General features: G+C 32.1%; 1 protein-coding gene across 7 annotated transcripts in view; it reads left to right on the top strand.

The window, feature by feature from the left end:
• Positions 1–20705, top strand: part of nAChRalpha4 (nicotinic acetylcholine receptor alpha4) — a 252998-nt gene that overhangs the window by 215657 nt on the left and 16636 nt on the right. The gene's annotated exons all lie outside the window — the stretch shown is intronic.

Raw genomic sequence — 20705 nt, 5'->3', positions numbered from 1 at the left:
TGAAGAAAGAGAAAAGTTCTATGCACATTCTATGCTTACGTCTGCACTACAATATAATAATTGATAACAGGAGAATAATATGTCATTTGGTTTCAAAGGAATCGAGTAATATTTATGTTTATTAAATTCTATTTAAAATAGACATCAATATTTTTTATATCATTCCTCATATACACAGGTCTTGAAACACTTACATTCGAAAGATATTTCGAAATCAGTAATACAATAAATATAGATTATTGACAATCAGCAACAATGAAACATTACTCTTACTCGACTCAATAACTATATTCGATTCACCAAAATCTAATCAAATTACATTTCGTCCAAATCAGTTAACAAACAAGCTTCGAACAACTTCTCCTCAGATCTCGACTTACCAGAAGCATTTAGTCCTCCAATTAAATCAGTTAATCGAGCTACTACTTACAGAGTACACATCTGAATTCCTAATTCGTTTGCATCTTACCACCTCTGACAAGTTTCAAGAGTCAACTGGCATGTGCCAGATCAATATCAACCATGTAACGCGAAAGGAGAGAAAGAGAGAGAGAGAGAGAGAGAGAGAGAGAGAGAGAGAGAGAGAGAGAGAGAGAGAGAGAGAGTGAGAAGAAAGAAGGACGCGGAGGAGTACGATGACCGAATCTAGGCGTCCTCGTTAGTTAAATGTCGTTCATACGGAGCCGTAAATGCTGCTATTAATATTAAACGGTGGCCCAGTGCCAGTTTCAAAGAGGTTTCCCTTCTCGCGCGAGCCAGCCAGCGCCCTTTGAAAAAACCCCTTACGGGCCAATGAACCCCTACAAGGGCGTGAATAGAAACACTTCTGAAATTAATGTTCCGGAATGTCGACGACCGGCTGACCCGTATATCGAACGTGTTTGTGTGTATATGTGTGTGTGCGTGTTTGTGCACGCGCACGCCAGTCTGCGTTTGTGCATATGCACCACTCCTACCAGAAACTTTTGCTTCTGAGGCTTGAATTTGAAAGGCTCGTAATCAGTGTGGGAGGCTCGCGCGAATTTTCCTGTCGACGTTCAGAATTAAATGGGGAGACACGGTTCTGCGCGCCTATAGTGATATATTCGGCACTGGAGAGCAATTTTCCGTTTCATTAATTTTGGCGATAACAAACGCGTCGTCGGACTTTCCTCGTTCCTCCCTCTCCGCCTCTCTCGCTCTCTTTCTCTCTCGATCTCTTTCTCTCGTTCTTCTCTTTTTTTTGTTTTTTAATTGATGGCTGTAGAATTGGAATTTTAGCACGTATGCCGTTGGCCTGTGTGTGCTTCCGTGTGCGATTCGGTTAGAATGGAACTTACGAATTTTATGGTCGCATGGGTATGATGGGGATAGTGTGTGTTGGTATTGAAAAATTGGGTATTGTACGTTGTGTGTAATTTTATGTGGAAATTAAATCTGAAAGTATTTGTAGGATGATGTAGGAAGAATAGAGGTGAAAATATTTTTATACAGGGAATTTGTGAGGAGTATTTGATCCAAAAGAACTGAAATTTTAACCACGCGCTCTATGATATCGTGTTAGGCTCGTGAACATTTTAAACTGAATTACACAAATGCAAATGTTAGTTTATTTTGTATATATATTAAGTATCACTTTTCTATTATCAATCGTTAACCTCTGGAGTAAAGTCAGATGTGGAATAAGTACTAAATTCTTTTTTTCTCTAATTAATTATTATTGAAGGGAAAGTAATTTTATCAAGGATAATTGTGAAAGAAATCATAAATATAGGGATTAAAACCATCTATGCTTTCTTTATTGTGACGATATACTTTTCATCGCGAATCAGATTGTTAAAGCATTATTGTTAATGCATTTCATATTCGAATCTTTTCAAAAATTTATCAAATAAACTGTATTTTGTTCAACCGTAATTTCAACTCTTGATGCCAAAACTAATGACTTTACTGTTAATGTGACTACCTTAGAATAAGCTTAAATAAATCAATAACTTTTGCCTTGAACATTCTTTTTATCCAACAAATAAATGTGGGGAAGACAATTAAACTACTCATTCTGTATAGTTAATAAAAGTTATTGTATGTACTTTTTTGTATATTTTATGTATTTGAATGGTTTTCTTACAGTCTACTTGTGATTTTCGTGTTTTCCTCATTCATATGTGTAATAAAAAGTAGTGGAGTGATAATGTGATCGTGGGTGATGCGAGCAAAGCACATAGGTTGTATCACCAAGTGATGGATAGGTGGGTCACCATATGTAAATACGTAATACGATGTATATATAAGGCGATGCATGGAAAATAGCGACCTATGTGTATAGGGTGATCCACCCAACTGTTGTGAGTCACAGCTCTTTTGTCAGCACAATTAAAAACAGTTATTAACACTAAAACTGCCGAGCAAACAGAGTGACTTATTTCAAACTTTTTATAGAAATTAGAATAATTCGTTTCTTGAGATTTAAGGGAGCTGCTAATCTTGTATCTATGCAAATGCGCGAATTTAATTGACAATCTTTCGCAAAAACGCCTTCATAATTCAAATACTTGCAAAATGAAAATTCTGAAGTGGGTCAATTTTAAGCCTTCGGTAGTTTTAATGTGAGCAGAAAAAGACGAATTCTATAGACAATATTACGTGATCCTGCATAAACAAATAATTAGAAACAAACATTCGAATTCCTTTATTTAAGGCTTTGTCTTCGAGAAGATTAAATGCGAAAGTTCGTTGAGCGCAAGTGCACTTGGCAACACCTATCTAAATACAGGTGACACGATTCACAGAAGTTATTCTACACGTGAATGCAAGTAGAACGCATAGAACAAAACTTTTTCAAATAAGATCACTTTATTCAAAAAATCTTGTCAAAATTTTCGAGAATATAAAAACTACTTAGAAACAGAACAAAAAACGTACTAATATAAGATATAATCTTATGAAAAAGATCAATATTCCAGAAAATAAAAATAATAATATTAATAATTAGTATTAAAATTAACCTAAACCAAAGAAAAGTTGGCCCCTCCGTTCCCACCGTAGACATATAGCTACATGTATAAAACTGTTAAATAAAATATCATTAGCACACATTTATTTAAAAATAATCAAAATTCAAAAATACATAAACATCAATACAAATATAATTATAATATACAAATAAAATACAACATTCAAAGATAAATAAAAATTTCCTTTTGCCTCCCTTATATAGCATAACGCAAATTTCACAATTTACTCAGAATCTTATCAGTGAAGTAGAACATAGGAGCATCGAGTTTCCTTCACTTGTTCATACTTATTACCTACAACGATTATAAATTTAAATAAAGATTGGTAAAACCCTATTTTCGTTCAATTATTCAAATAAAACTTCCATTAAGACCTTTCTAATAAAGGCTAATAAAGGGTAATATAAAAGTAACCCATAGTCATACGGCAACAAAATAAAAATGGCACCAAACTCTCTTCGAACGTGTCGCATTGTACACATAAACACTGAAAAAGTGGATATATTCTTTCCAGAATTGTCAGAAATGGTTAAGTCGAAAAGCATGCACATTCAGAAACTAAATAATTTCACCGCAGCTTTAAAAACGGCACGAACATTCCGGACAACCCAATATGTTTCTAAGACGAGAAACGACGTTATTCGCGAGTCAACTTGATACTCCCATCTCACGTATTTGCTTCTCCCTCACGCGCCATTCCTTGACACTAGCAAGCCGGAATTTCGGGACATATATCTCGCTACCGCATTTCGGGTGCAGAAGTAGCTAGCGAGTGCGGCAGTTAGGCCGAGTCGGTATCACGACCTGGGAATCGTGCCATGCTTAAATTGGATTCTGCTCTCGAAGGAGTAGCCGAGGTAACGGGTACGCGGTCGGCAAACGGAAGTCTCCGGCTGCTTCCTGCGTCTTCCTCCGACCGACTGGAAATTTCAATTCTGTCCTACCCTGAAGGAAGGAAGCGATCATATTTAGGGCAACCGCCTTTACATTAAATTCGGAACACATGGGGCTGACACGTACGACGCGCTTCAAAGATTCAATTAATAAAATACATTTTATCGATTCAATTTGAATGTCAGTTCGGACGATTCAATTTGAGGTTTCGGTGGTCGAGTCACGCTTGGATTACATCTGGTAATTGTACGATTTGATGGTAATATGATCAGTCAAGTTTCATATTTAATTTCGCTGCAGAAATTTTGTTTCCGTTTTTTTTCTTTTTTAATTTGAATTGAGGTGTAACATTTAGGGTTGGTTAATTCGGTTTAAGCAGAATTTTGGTTTGCGTGAATTTAGATAATTAAATTTCAATTGTGTTCGGTTACTGACACTTTTAAGGAAATCAGATTATGATTTGTAGATGATTAGAGCATGTTGTTTTTCAAAAATCAAATGACATTTTTAATTGTACTATTTGAACATTTTTATATTCATGTTTTTTGGTAGTTAATAAATAGTTTCAGTAGAGTTTTATCTGATACTTGCAAATTTGAAATTTATTCTTTTTCAATTATTGAAAAAAATTAAACTTTCAACTTCAAACATTTTTTATGGATACATAAATGAGTTTATTATGGTGTTGTTACCTTATTTAATTAGTGAAATACTTTACCAATTAATTAATCAACAAAATACTAATACTTTCTACTTCTTTATATGGTATTTCTCTTTCTTCCGCTTTTCTTACTTTTTGTTAGAGTAATTGTAAGATAAGTGTATAAACAATAATAATACGAAAATTGATTCTAATTATGTTTTAAAAATGAAGAGACTTAAAAGAGTATGCTACACATATACCACACATACCTTAAATTGTTGTACCATTTTCATTGCCTGTATCTATGATATGAACTAGGAACTTCCTAACATCTTCAAAATAATTGTTTCTCTTCACTAAGAAGACAACTTCACTAACAAGACACTCAAGTCAGTTTGTCGATCTACATAGATAAAAATAAAATTTCACATACCCAGTTTCTTCTCCTTATACAGATTTGAACGACTCACGAGTTTTGAGGCATTTCATATTGATAAGAAATAAAACTCCGATTTTAATATACCTGTCTATTTACATTTGCCTACTTACCTTGTATAAAATCGCTCAAAAACTCATTCCCGGTATTGAAAGCCAGGCAGCATGACGTTATAAAATTTTACACGGAAAGGAGGATTTATGGAAATTGCAGACATAAAATCCAAAAAATCTCAGTTGCTGCTGACTTTACGAAAAGCATGCACAGAACGGAAGTTGTTGCAGCTTTTATTCGCGAGTAATTTTTCCATGGAGCCAGCACATTATGAGATACAGAGAAAACATATGTATGGAACTGCATTTCCGTTAGTAAATAAAATAAATCGTTTTCTTTGCAAGCAAATGAAAGATTCATTTTTTTTCTGAAATGTCCGAAGAATGATTAAAATCAAAATCCTTAATTTCATAAGAATAGCAAATTGAAAATCATTTATTATGTATATTATTGTTCAAGTAAGAAAATTATAATAAATTCATATTTTTGTCAAAAGTATAAATATAAAAGCTAGACATGACAAGGATGGAAAGCTGGAAGAAAATGGCGGAGCAATAAATGTAGAGGTACGCGCATGAAGTTTTGCGAGGATCTTGTTCTTCAAATGAGAGCAAAAATTAACCAGGGGGAAGCTTGACAGAAGGGCTAGGAAACAAAAAATAATTCAGATGAAAAAAGTTAAGGAACTATACATAGGGTAAAGCGTAAACGAGAAACACTTAAATATCTTACTGTGTTCGCGCTTTTATTAGCCTCTGTTTCTCTGGTAAATTGCAGGTACGTTTGGAACCACTTGATATGTAACATCGCAAATTAAAAATGATATATATTATAAATATATAAAATAAAATAACAGAAATTATATATCTTATAAACATATAAAACGAAATAATAAAAATTATGTATCTTATAAATATAAAAAATAAAATAACAAAAATCATATATTTTATAAATGTATAAAATAAAATAACAAAAATTATATATCTTTATATTTGACTAATACACATACGTCCATGTTCCTTTATTATTCACAAAAATTCTCGAACAAAAGTTGTTTACAAAAAATGGAAGCTTCTGTTTTAACCGATATATTGGTTCCAAACTTTTGACTGACAGTGTATATGGAAAATCTGAAATAGAAAATATTTTCAGTTTTTAGTGGTCTACATACTAACGTGTGTAAAATTTGTATGTTTTTGAAATATGGAAAAACACAGCTAAGGCCAATTATAATTTGGTAAAATACACAAACATTATCTGCAGTACACAAATGTATTGTTTACAAATGAAAAAAATTATTATTTTTACTATAACGTACAATACTTTTTCAAATGTTCACATATTTCAAATTAATATTACATACTATTCACTAATTTATATTATGTGTGTATTAAAAAATAAAGTTTCATTAAGGATATAATTTAAAAGAGGCACCAAAATCATGGTTACATCTACATACTCAAAGTGAGCAAACAAATAATCACAAACCTTAGGAAAAATAAATAAATACCAGAAGTAGAAACATGAGAAAGTGAAAACCAAGGAGAAACCGCGAAGAAAAACACAATTAAGAAAATGCAATCAAAAAAGTGTTGCCAGGACATAATGGCAGTCCGAACCGTCACTCACGTATGCTTGCGACGGTTATAAAATTATATTTTAAGTGTTATGCATAATTGTTCGGCTGTTTTCGTATAAGGCATAATAAATATCACGATGTATTAATATTAATGATTCGCACCTTTTATTTAATTGTACAATTTTGTAGTGAAATTTGCGCCATTAAGGCCGCCACAAATGCGCCATGGAACGCATCACTGCAGTCTGTTCGCGCAGCGTGCGTGTGTAATGCGACGCGTCGAGAAATTAAATTGCGGCGACTCGTTACGAAGGGAACGTTATCATTTACATTCTGTGAATTTTAGGTTAAATTTCGCGCCTCGCGTGCTGAATGTTAAAACGTAGTGTTCATTTCCATGCCCGCGGCCCCCCGGAGACCGCCGAACAATACAGTAATCAAAGCGATCTACCAGGAAGGAGTATTTAATGGCGATATGTACAGAGGAAGATTCACAAATTAAGCTAAAAGCTTGCATTATTTCGGAATCCAATGAAATTGTTAAACTCCTGATTTAACCTCGGATCTTGTATTTCTTTATAAATATTCGGATTATTGATTATTCACACAAATCTGTTCCAATGAAATTTCATTGCCCTTTGTGTTTCCTGTTGAACGATTCGTGTTTCAACGCGAGTCAACTTAGTGAAAAATTACTTCTCTCATTTTGTGGAGTAGGTATTTTGTAAATAATTGTTTATATATTTAATTTGTAAAATGTAAACACTTCACTATTTAATTTATAAAATTTAAACACTTAATTATTTAATTTATAAAAGCTATATAAACTGTAACGTAAATACATTCGATAGATTGTGAATAATTATGCGGTCACACACAAATGATAGTATACAGTATACTAACAGTAAAAAATTTTCGATATTTCTCTTCTCATAAATGTCATTTAACCATTCAAATAGAGTACCAGAACACGTAGTACACGTAGAATTAACAGTACTGTTTATCTAGATGTAAATATTAATAAAAAAACAAAAATGAACCAAATTTTCGAATGTATAAAACAAACGAAGGTAGAAAGAATAATTACTACTATGCATTTCGACTTTTCAGTTTCAATTTCGTGAAACAATTGGTCTCGATTTTGCGGAATATTCATGGTTACTTGTTCAACCGCGAACTCGTTAATAAAACAGAACGTCAAATGCAGGCATAATCATCGTTTATTTCCTTTTCATGATATTTCTCTGTGCTAACAATTGTTTGTATTGCTAATAAATATCGCGTAGTTGTTCCGGCATCGTATGATCTAGAAATCTACAGAATAGATACTGTTCGAAATATAAAAATGAAGTAAATCCAGGAAACGGTTAATCGATCGTATAATATTATTCAAATTGCATTCTTACAATCGTTATCGCGAGTATAAAAGAATTTCATTTTATATCTGTGGCTTTATGCAAGCTTTGCTGGCGGATAATACCGTATTGAACGCGTTAAAACGATTGAGTTTCTCCTTAATTCCCCGAATGTCTGCAAACGGCGGAAAAATTGAAATTAACCACAGCTGAGACACCTGTTTCACGCGAGAGATGAAAGGGAGGCGTTCCAACGCGGTTAGTGTACCGTGTTAAGTGAACCAAGCAAATATTAATGCGACGCTACGCCACGCGACTTGGCGCCGTGAATTCTTGCTCTCCGTTTTCCGTGTTCTCCGACCATGTCATCATTTGTGTCATTCCCTCTAACCATTTCGCTCCAACTGAGCAATACATTTAACCGGGCTAAGTAAATTTCGTCACTTCGGGAAGTTGCTCCTTTTTACTATAGGTACATAATGATCCACTTTAAAATACTTTCTCGTTAACCCCTTGCTCTATGATTCCTTTCCTAACTAAGGTAAAGGCACCCGTAGTTGACCTGGTGTCAGTAGTTGGCCATTTTTCAAGAAAACGTACAAAATAAGGTTTTTAAAAGGAATAATCTTCGACAAAGGCGCGATAGATATGATACAGCATCCACCCAGCCAACTGCGAATCACTTTTATCTGAATAAAATTGTTTATCGTAAAAACTGACAATTTATTTTATTGACGTTGGTTGTATGCATCGAATTTCCAACATGGAATTAACTTCTTTTCATTTGTATTTGTCCTTTTACTTGAAATTTGTCATAATCGTTGCAAATCAATAATATTAAAGTAATCGCCTTTAGTGTCTTTGGTTTTACTATAAGCGGTCAACTGTCAACTAACATATGGTCAGTTACTAGTTTTCTCGTTTCAAAGGATGATAAACTTCTGACTTGCGTCAGAAGAAACTTGTTGAGATCAGTTTGTGATTTATTTTATTTAGTTCGTTTACCTGAATATTTCTGCAGAAAAAATGTTTTTCAACTACCAACAATTGAATTCAAACCCCATTTTCAATTTTGGACATTTTTTTAACCTACAAATTCGTACATAAGTTCAACTGTCTGTAACTGATTACTTTTGCCATGTTTTCTAAGAACCATTGTATTGCAATTGTTTTATTTATCACATAAATTGAACTAGTTTCTATAGTAACATAATTTGATCCAATAGCGTCCACATAACACGAAAGGTGATGATCAACCAGTTAACTGTGTTTGATGAATATACTCGCCACCGTAAAATCTAAAATAGTATTAATTTTTTTAACAATTACAATATAAATTACAATTTTCACCTGTTAACTGTGAAATTTAATCTCAAAAAACTTTGAGAATGCTTGCAAGGAAAACAAATAATGAAGTATATACTCGTCTAACGCAGGTCAAATGCACATATAATATATCCTAATGAAAAGCTGCAGCAAAACAAAGAAATATTACATGTTTGAGAATTCATCAGACATCTGAGAGAAATAAATAATTTATCGTTGAAAGAATTGGTATCATTTTCATTTTAAAATGACGTGTATATTCCTTAAACGCAGTTAACTGGTCAATACATATTAGCTGCATTTACCCTACGTTCGACGTATATACTTGTCATTGGTGAATTTTATGAAACTAAATTCCACAACTAACTGGTTAAATAGCTGGCGCAGAAGCTAATATTCGAACCATATGAATGCCAATCGAAAGGATTCAATGTCCTAGCAGAGAAAAAATTCTCGAGGATTAAAAATCGGAATTGTACGGTTGATCCAAAAAAATACTAGGTTTGCTGATCGAGCTCTGTTCCGATTAAGATTCACTCGGAGGGTGGTGCAGAGTAATCAACGGTCGCTAGCGCATCCCTGATAGAACCGAAACGAACGATTTGCAAGTTGAACACGATTTAACTTTCAAATAGTACCGGCGAGATCAGTCAGTTAACTCTTTGCCTCTTTTTCCCTGCGCCAGGGAAAGTAATCTCATCCCGAACGAACGAGTGCGCGAATATAGATGGTACATTCATCATTATTCAGAGGGCCCTCGCAAATTAATTACTCTCCGGGCTAAGTATCCGATACAAAAGGCGACTTGTGAAAGTAAATTACGGTAAACGTTCGTTGTCTTCGGGATCGATCGAATAATAAAAAGATGAAGAACGAGCAGGTGTTCTTGGGTCGTCATTAATCTTTTGAGATGTCTGCTCCAGCTATTTGCTAAACACTGCGGAGATAGTGTACTTACAACTGATGTTGGCGTTTGACAAGTGGTATCCAGGTGGAGAAATTTGGAAATTTTAAAAAGATTTTTACACTAAACGTTCCGAGACAGATCAAACAAACATTTTTACATTTGATTTAAAATTCTGCGTTTTTTTTGTCTGTTTAACTTCATATCAATCCATGTATTGTTTAATTATTTGGTTTTTCAATTATTCTGTTTATTTCTGTTTCTGTTTCTAATAAAAAAATTTATTGTTTTGTTTGCTTTTATTTTATAACCAATTATTTGACTGATTACGATAAGAATAGGTATATACAGTATTGGTACGTTTAGTGTTAATAATTAAAATGAATAGGAATTCAATTATCAACTAATTTTGATGTTGAATATTTAACTTCTGAAAATATTTACGTTGTAATAGTATAAATAATATAGTATATATTAGTATAACAATTGAATAGTTTAATAGTTAGATATAAATTATAATTAATATTATTTTTGCACTATGTTTTAATATAAATAATAATTCATACGTTTTTATAAACGTAGGCTTCGAAAATATTAATTTAAATTAAGATATATGTATTTGTGACAGTTCAAATTTGTATTGATTTCAGATTTGAATATGTAACTTCCGAAAACAGACCACCTGATTTAATACGAAACGAGTTAGAATTGTGTATAATATACATGTTACAGGGACATTTCCAACTTTTACTTGCAACAGAAAAGAAATACGAGAGTCAACTGTCAATATAGAAAGGGTGACGCGAAGAAAAGTTCCGACAGTGAACCGTGGATATCAAAAATCAGAAAAAGAAAGACGAAGCGGAAAGAAAGTTCTCGTGCAATTGATAGGACCGCAGCTGAACTTTAAACAAGTTCGAAACTTGGACGTTACCCGCGGCACCCCGTTCAGACGTCCATCCTCGTATTAAATGGCGGGCGAATATGTTGAAAAGTTTCACAATTTTTCAGTTGAGAGTTCTACAGCCCGCTCGAGTTCCCACTTTTTGTTTCGATATTCCTCAATGAAGCCACTTCCTATGAAATTGAAACAAGAAACGTATTTTCGGCTCCCATCCCAACGCGATTGAAAACTTTGCACTACCAAGAAAAGATGCAGAAATCACTATTTTCAATTTACTCTTTTAATGCAAAAAATAAATATTAAACAAGAAAAATTATTTATATTGCTATAACATAATTTAATATATTAACAAATATATATAGTTATTAATTCATTAAATATCAAACATCAGTTATCAAATATTATTCATGAATTTATCAATATACAAAACACTTATTGTTATAATATAATAATATTAAAGAAAGTAAATATATATCCACAAAAACTACTTTTCTTCATTATCCTTAAACATTTGACCTTCATCTATGAAGTTTAATTCCCATATCGGTCATAATAACTACTCATACTTAACCTACTATATCGTGTCAGACTCGTGTTGAATATTTCAAATAAAATTTAACGAATATAAATATCATGAAATTCTTCGAAGTCCGAATTGAACATTATTTTTCTATTATTAATTGTAATGCTTTTTAATAAACGTAGACATAAAATAAGTATAAAATTTTCTTTTTTTCCCCAATGAATTATGAAGAATAAAATATCTCTGTTAATCGCAATTAGGAAAGGAATCATATGGCAATGGATTAATTACCAAGATTCAAATTCATATTGAATTCTAAATTTTCTAACGCTTTCGTTTTCCTATCTCAATATTAGACATTCCTGTCGAATTCGAAGTTTTAAACGCTCAACGATCATTTCCCAAGATCGAAATTCATCGCAACCGTTCCGATCCGAATGTCCTCTTGTCAAGTGGTCCGGCGATGTTCGTTTCTAAATTCGATTTCGAAACTTCGAATTCAAATTTGCCTGTAACTCTGAATTTTCTTTGACGACATCGCTCGCGATCTGGTACAGTGTATCGATCGCATTAGAACCAGGCTTTGTTCGTATTTCCAGGTATTCGAGATACGACCGGCAAGAAGACTGCAATCATTCCCCGCTCCCAATTTCCTCTCCGCAGATCAAACGAAAGACAGAAAGAACCCCGAGGCTATACAGCACTCACTTATCCGTCCCGCCTCGAAACTTTGTTGAGAAGTATCTCTCACGGATTCGTAGGCCAGAAACCGGTGTTATCGCACGGTCAACGCCATAAGTTCTCTCTCGTTTGGTTCGTTTCGCGGTCCAAATACGTGAGCTGGTTTTTCGAATACGTTTAAAATTCATGCGGTCCCAACAGCGCGCCGGTTACAAAATAAACGGTCTTCGAGTCCAAGTGGAACAGCTTACCGAGAAAGATGCGAGATAAAGTGACGCAAAAAAGTGAAGCATATGTATATGTATGGATATATACGTGAAGAACGCCTCGGTGAGACCAACTCACAATTTTCTTCTACAGTTATTCGGGGTGATAAAACGAAAGGTACTGGACGTTAAGAGTTGATGGTACTAAACGTAGAAAAGCTAAGCACGTGTTCAAAGATTATTATTGTAGTATCTGGATTTATCCAGTGTATTTTAGGTTTAACCCTTTGCACTGGTATGTCATACTGGAGATGACAATAGAAATATGTTATAGCACGTTGGAAAATGTTTGAAAAAGTACCACCCTTTAAAAGATTATAAAAATTGAATCTTATAATAATAATAAATAAAGTAAATATAAAATGTTGAATTCTACCTCTGTACATTGCTTTAATTCATTCCCCTAAAAATAAATGCAAGTTTACACCATTGAAAATAAATCGAGTGCAAAGGGTTAACCCTTTGATTCAATACAGCAGAATTATAAAATAAAAAATTTAATATAAATTTTGAGTAAGATAATTTTATAGGTGAATACCATTTCATGGTAGCAATTACTGTCAAATAAATAAATTTATAAAGAAATTGATAATTGTGATGATTAATAACTTAGTAATGACTTGCTGTTGAATCTTTGTTGTATCTGCAACAAAGTCTATACGAGTACTTTTACTCGATCAGACAGTTAAGTGTTAATACATATGCTACCAAAGTTACATGCTTGTAACGGCTACAATTCGATACTTTACCTAAAGGAAATGAAATTAATGTTTTAGGTTTTGTGACTTAAGATTACTTTTAGTTACATTCTTTTTTAATATTTCATTTAGACGATTTGTTGGATTTAACAGATTATTACAATTGAGAAAATGGTAGCAGCGAACGTGTTAAACCATGTGGCTTGTTTACTTCTATTAGTCTAGCATAAAAACAAAGGATTTTCTGTTTTCTTTACACTTCGTACGTAAACAACGTAACATAAGATAATCTCATTACTAAGCTTCACTGAGCTAGAATCTCTTTTATACATGTACTATTTTTATATCTATAAATAATTTTGAATGTTTAATTCATCGTTATTGGATCTGTCTCCGTTTCTCACTAGAACGATCGATATATATTATGTCAATAATAACATAATGTTTCTGTGAAAATAGTTTATGCAGTTCTAAGATATGTGTTTGAGGTGTTCACAGTAATTAGGCTATCGAAGTAATTAAATATAGATTTTAAGAGTTTCCAAATTTGAATATTGAAATATTTGGTTGGTTTTTGACATTAGTGTATAATTTCATGAAATATTTCTATTCTTTATTTTGTAGAGTTAGTTAATTTATTAAATTTGACAAAAAAATGATGTATTTAAAATACTAAAGAGGTCAACAAACTATGACGTTCTTACTGGACTGCGGATTTTTATACGTTTATGCGAAACTTAAGAATGCAAAATTCCATAGAATGCACTGGATATGAAAACATTAGGAAAAACCATTTTCTATTGCAATTTTGCTCTTCTAAGTATATATTTAAGCATTTGAAATTGCATAAGAGTCGACAATCTAATTTTTACCTTAACCCTTTGTCCTATTATTTCTTTCACAGTTATGCTTGATAAAACCACTTCATCATTACTACTTTATAAAAAAAACAAAATTTGATATGTATTCTATGCCCAGGTTCACCCTAAAGAGTAACAATTGGTAACATAAAAGTAATATTTAATTTATACAAAAAAGTAAATAAAATTTAGATGTATTAAATTCAGTTTCACATTTTCATCGTTAGTCTGACACAATACTACAGAACAAAAAATCCCAGTGAACTTCAATTCAACACATCATCACATCATGCATTAGATACCGAAGGGAAAGAAGAAAATATCAAATAGAAAAAAACGCTAAAGAAGTAACCTCCAATTCACTCATAATCTAATATTTTGAATTTTCTAATATAAGTCAAAATAGTACATTTAATTTAATCAACCATCCACAACTAAGGAGCACATAATTCAATCATAATCATAGACAATCATCTGCATGATTTTAAGTATTTGCCAATAATCTAATGGGGTTGGCGCAACTTAAAATATAAAGTACAAAAATATATTACAGAAGAAAGAGTTAAAGTAACCTTGAGCTGTAACGTGTTCTCTGGAAAGTCTTAAAATCCGTCTTAATATTAATAAATATTGAATTTCCACGACATTTGAAAATCTTACGCTTCTCTGTATTGTTTTATCTTCTCGTCGATATCAACGGACGTGTTTTAGGTGTTCGTTTTAAGTCACCCTGCATTGCGACGTCAAATAAATCAAGCGTGCAGCGCAGGGTAAACATAAAGATATTTTCCTGCGCGGCAGTGGATTCCACACCGAAATGTGCATCGCGACTCCAATTGCTCGACTATAAATCCTAGGGGTCGTAGCCCGTGAAAAGGTAATCGCTAGACGATCCTCGACGAAACTGGAACCTCGAAAGGCTCTTGGCTCAGCGTTTTCGATGCACGATGCTTTTTATTTTCCTCGGGCGCGGAGTCTTCTACGTCAACGACGAGAAACCAGTGCCCTACAAATTTCTAAGTCGCTTCATCATCGTTGCCCATCAGTCACGAAGAAAGAACGGTTCTTAATGGGCGAAGCGGGGCTATGAGAGGGCGGTACAAAAAAAAAAAAGGAAAAAGAAACCACATGAAGAACAAAGCGAGGATAGAAAGAAACAAAGGCAACAACGAATGTTTGTGATAGACAGGAATGGGGAGAAGGATGATGTATTATATAAGAAAGGGCTGATTGCTGTTATGGACGATGAATTTGAGATACTGGAACATTGGTTTGTCACTGGACAGTGATATTTTATTATGTTACTATCGTCTGATTAATCTCTTGCCCTAGAATATCGTATCGAACCTTTTTTTGTTATATTTGAGTTTGTTTTAAGGTGGTTACATTAACAGTAAAGTTATTTGTGACCACTAACATTTGGATACATTACTTATTACTTAATAGTACTTAATACATAATAAAAGATTTTCGGAGTAGACATAACTTAATTATAATGAACTCAGGAGTTTAATTTCTCTGAAAAACTTAAGTACATTCTGAATACTAGTTGACTGATACAGATTTAATGCTACAGTTCTTTCTTTTAAAGGAAAAACGGGGGCAATTTATTATAATGTGTTTAATGGTTAGAGGTATTTCTTTGCGGTGCAGAGTTCAGGTAGAATTTAATAAATAGAAATATTATTCGTTTGAATTCAAATTAAGTATTATTTCTGTGTTATTAATAATTATATTTTATAGCAAACGTTGACGTAGAATATTCGTAGCATTTTTCTTTTGTTTTCAATAAAATACTGATAACAATGTAGTTAGGTTAATCATGATTCTGAAAGAAATCGTAGGGCAAGAAGTTAATCTTTCGAAGACGAAAGTTCGAACGTGGAGACGAATGTTGAATCATTTTAACCTAGAATAACTTATATTGCAAAACAGAATTCTATTTAACAATGATAATTATTTTATTTGTGTTTTTGTTATATTTTTCCAAAAATTGCAGTGTTAAAATGTAGTGTAAAAATTGTAAGTGTGAATTAAATATTATTTAATAATTTAAAAAGCAAGAAAATAATATTTAAAAGTTAATAGAAAAATTAAAGGTGCTGGAAAAGTCAATCATATAATTAATTATAAATATTTATTTGCGATTTGATGTTAAAGGCTATTGAAGACATCTAATATATTATATTATATGTGATATATGATTTAGTATATTATATTTAATATATTGATACGTTTTCATATAGTTAACTTAGACAATTTTGCTGTTCAATTATTTAACTTACAAAAGCTTTACGTATCTGGCGATAAAATAGTTCTAAACATTTTTCCACATAACATTTTTAACATGTTTAAACTTTCTGAAATATTTTGAAAATTTTAATATACCTACTATCCTTGTTACTTAATCATACATATTAAAAATTTTGGTTTTGTGGATTGTTTTGAGTTCTTCTCACTTTCTCTTTAGCGTATTCTTCATTTCTTATTCATTTTTAGAGTCTCAATCATTAGTAAAATATTTTCTTTTTAATTTCACCCCGACAAACCAAAGTATTATTTATTACAGGTAAAGCAGATCACGTTGTTGTTTTATGTATTTCCAACTCCATATTCCTCCTGTCTTCTTCCTTTCGAATATTCACATATTCTTGCGAACCAACCATCGCGCAGAATTTCTGTTGTTCCACTTACTTACGTATTCTTCATTCCAAGAATAGTAAATTCTCGCACACATACTTCACAACAGTGATGGGAATATTAAACTTCTTTAAAACCAATTAGGAAGTTCCTTTAATCGAAAAATACTATTCTTCATGTGAGTTTTATTGAGTGAGTTCGAACGAAATTAGTTAAATCGTTTACAAACGAATACTATCGCTTTACTAAAAAATCAATGATTAACAGCTAAAAGTGAAGGACTTCATAACTTTTTCTACAAATCATTTTTAATTATTTTTAAATAACAACAATTACAGTTATGAAACAACTGTCTAATCGTATTAGATAATATGATCTAAATAATTTTCTTCGAGATAATCACTTAAAAAGAAATTAATTGTCCCGTTTTTCTTATTAAAAAATTTGATTATCTCTTGAATATAGAATAAAATTAAGCTTACGTTAGTAGGATGTTAAGAAAAGTAAAATGTATCTACTGATATAAAATTTACCTTGTATTAACCCTTTCTCGAACGTCTTTTCGCTATATATATTTTTCAACCAAATATTGATTAGCCTATTAATTCTATATATTAATAATAATACATGAATCAATGAATAGAACTATTTTATTTTAATATCGTATGCTGATTGTATTACATAAAATATGACATCGAATATTGAATTTTGTAATTTTACAATATCAAATCAAATGGCAATTTTGAACTGCCTCTCGAGCGCAAAAGGCTAACTTCAGAAACAAAATGACAGATAGTTAACAAATTCCTAGAGAAAGCAAAACAGATTTTATTTATAATACACTGGATTTTTCAACTCTATTACTCGAGATTTTCAATCTGACCACAGATACCGAGGTAAAACAATATAAAGTTAGGAATAATCTTTCCTCAATGGTCCTGAAATTTCTCCTCATTTACACTTAACACGTTTCACAGTGGCAACTTCGCGGAATACGCTGGTATTTCTATTTAAATGGAACGACAGTGGAAACCGTGAGTAAATCGGCATCAAAGTTCGGCTAGGGAACTCGTCGCGCTCGAGTTCCACATTGTACGGCTGAACGTTTGAGCCTTTTTCCGAGTGTTCTTCACACAACTTCACGTTTCCGTTTATTGCGTTTTACAGTAATGGGATCAAGGAACTAGGGAACATATGTACTTTCGTCCTACAACGGTTATAAAGTTAAAATTGTCGAAAAGGAGGTTAATGTTGGACTCGTAAATTAGTCTTTCCAACTTCAAAAGACAATTGAAGACTATTTGTAGAAAAAGCTTGTAAATGGTAGATATCAAATTTTTCGCAGAGATGAAGGAAGTTACCTAACCTTCTGAATGTTATACCATAATGACGTCATCCTTCAATATTGTCAGTATTATGAATGATTGATATTATTAATGACCACTTACAAAAGAAAAATTCCACTTAACCCCTTACCCTATGACTTATTTTTCAACTCTGATCAATACAACAACTTTGCCAGTAATAATTTATTGAAAAAAATTTGCCTCACAGTATAATAATTGGTAATAAAGGAATAATATTTAATTCGAATTCAAAGGAATTGAGTAATATTTATGTTTGTTAAATTTTGATTAAAATGTTCATCACGAGTCTCACACGTGATTATAAAGCAAGGAATTGCATTACATAAAATAATAATAAATAATAATAACCAAGTAATTTTTTTATTTTGGCAATGCATTTTGCAATAACTCTTCAACTGCTATATTTTACTTTCAATATACAGTAGGATCCAAATTAATCAAGTCATTGTTTTTCACGATCTAAATTATATAAAGTTTTAATTATCCACAAACTCAATAATTCAGATTGTTTAATTGTATTTCAGGATATACATATACCGCAGAATTTGCAAACATGCTTTGTAGAATTTATTCTCGAGTCTCCATTTATTTGAGCTATTAACTCATTTGCATCATTAGCGTATATATCCACGGAATTTACTTGCCCATTAACACCAGAGCGCATATATGGGTGCATTAGCATTGTGAATGAATAGTGGTAATCATGAACAGATTATATTATTGGCCAAAGTAAAGTAACGTAAATTATTTAACAATAATTTTCATATGAATTTGTTATTTATCTACTTTACAAATTACCTGGTTCTTGAAATATTATTGTATTTAGGTTTAATGACAAAGATTTGATGATACAGGTACGTTTTTCATTTTGTCGTACAGCACAAATTGGTTAATCTATTTTAGATTCATTTTAGATAAAAGGCGATACAATCTGACCAATTTATTTTTTAATACTCGAACATTTAAGGTCTCATAGATTGGTCAAACTAAAAAATTAAAGTGAACCATACGATCTGTCTAAATCATCAATAGATTAGTTTTACAAACTTGTTAAAACATTTATTCAAGTAAGGGAAAACTTTGTAATATGGCTTAATTCTGACCATCCTAAACTTAAAAGCATTTCTTCCAGATGTTACAACTAACTTTTACACTTTATCGTTTTATTAGTTTCCAATAATTTAAAATTCAAGTATGGTTTCATTCAACAACGTCTGTGTTACGAAAATAACTTGTCCAATGATATTTGTTAACAACAGGAAAAATAATAGGAATTCAGTACGCTTCGGTGACATGTAATATTCAACAATAAATAAATAAAAGCATAAAAGTCTAACAGATATTTATTAACGATCTCTGTTAACGATCTAAGAACGTTTTTAAACTCTGTCCCTTATTATCACACAGTTTCTCAGAATAAAAAATATAAAGAGGAAGGAATTACTGAGACCAATTTTTACGTAGTTCTTTGAAACTTCGAGTTATTTGCGGCTTCGCAACGCGCAAGAAATATCCGATAAAGAGAGAAGGCCGATCTCGGTTTTAATGGCAGCACAATGCCTCTGCGTTTCACGGAAAAAGCAATAACGGAGGCGTAGTTTAATACAGAAGGGCATTCAACCATCCCCTTGAAATTCACTGGAGAAAAGAGGTCGGTTTCTTGATTCCACCTTGGGTGGAGACAAGTCCCGTGCGATGCTGCTACTGATTAACGTGTCACACATACCGCATCTTTCCGTTTTTCAAATATATTGGAAATCTTTCCACACTATTACGAAAATATTCATCAGTTTGACACTAACATAAGTACGTACACCTCCTCACTTCAATCTCATAGCTTTTTCTTTGAGGATTTATTTCCACTTTTTATCATTATTTAACACTAGAACTATCGAGTATTTAATACGATTGTCGGATTATTTATTCGGGGAATGTACAAACTGAACAAAATATATATTTAAATATTAAAACGAACATGTTTAACATAATATCAGATCGTATTGCCATGATTAAAAGATATATACTCAAAATCAAATTCATATAGTACGTCAAACCTCGCATTGAATAAAACAATCGTACATTGATTTTCTAACAACGATTAATATGTAATCCGTATAAAAATTGTAACAATAGACTATATTCAGTTTCTTCGAATATTTGGTATAGTATTCAAGCGAAACTATTTATTTTCCGAATCATTTCATACAATCATACAAAAATCATACAAAAAAAATAGTTCCAGTGTTAGCCACTTAACGCGCATATTTTCTTGATAAATGTAATAACAAGCTTTAACACTAGAATTCCTTAACCTCTTGTACTATGATTTCTTTCATAACTGCATTCGACAGAATTATTTCGTTGTTCATAATTCGTTAGATACAAAAAGAATCCGTACTCATTCTATGTCTACGTTTACTCTAAAGTATTATAATTGATAATAGAAATAAAATATTTAATGTGGACTCGAAATAATTACATAAATGAAATTTTCTGTTTTTGAAATTATTTTGGATATTTATCGCTTTTAAGATATCAGTAATTGCAAAATAAGTAAACTGAAAACCGTTATTTTGACGGGT

This window comes from Nomia melanderi, chromosome 1 (genome assembly GCF_051020985.1).
Source record: "Nomia melanderi isolate GNS246 chromosome 1, iyNomMela1, whole genome shotgun sequence".
Taxonomy (NCBI): Eukaryota; Metazoa; Arthropoda; class Insecta; order Hymenoptera; family Halictidae; genus Nomia; species Nomia melanderi.
The sequence above is the reverse complement of the archived record's forward strand: the minus strand, read 5'-3'. Positions and strand labels throughout refer to the sequence as shown.